A 517-nucleotide genomic window follows, 5' to 3' on the forward strand; every position below is an offset into this window, starting at 1 on the left:
AGAAGGATCATGTCGAAATTTAAATAGTCATCATGTTCGAAATTTTTCTAATTTTAATCTAGAGTTTATGGTTGAAAATTATTCTTTTCTTTATTCGACGATATTGAAGTAATTTCGAGAACCGAAAATCATATTGAGGTAAACGAAAAAGCATTTAAAATTATGTCGAAATATAAATAGTCATCATATTCGAAATTTTCCTAATTTTAATCTAGAGTTTATGGTTGAAAATTATTCTTTTCTTTACATGATATTTCGGGAACCGGAAGTCGTATAGAAGTAAACGAAAAAATTTTTTAAAGAATAGGATCATGTCGAAATTTAAATAGTCATCATGTTCGAAATTTTTCTAATTTTAATCTAGAGTTTATGGTTGAAAATTATTCTTTTCTTTACATGATATTTCGGGAACCGGAAGTCGTATAGAAGTAAACGAAAAAATTTTTTAAAGAATAGGATCATGTCGAAATTTAAATAGTCATCAGGTTCGAAATTTTCCTAATTTTAATCTAGAGTT

At 26.1% G+C, this 517-nt stretch overlaps 1 protein-coding gene across 4 annotated transcripts in view; it reads right to left on the reverse strand.

The window, feature by feature from the left end:
• The window catches only part of LOC102671696 (glutamate receptor ionotropic, NMDA 2B), a 279,360-nt gene that overhangs the window by 152,740 nt on the left and 126,103 nt on the right, over positions 1-517 (reverse strand). The gene's annotated exons all lie outside the window — the stretch shown is intronic.

Source organism: Apis dorsata, unplaced genomic scaffold, assembly GCF_000469605.1.
Source record: "Apis dorsata unplaced genomic scaffold, Apis dorsata 1.3 scaffold_83, whole genome shotgun sequence".
NCBI classification, from domain to species: domain Eukaryota; kingdom Metazoa; phylum Arthropoda; class Insecta; order Hymenoptera; family Apidae; genus Apis; species Apis dorsata.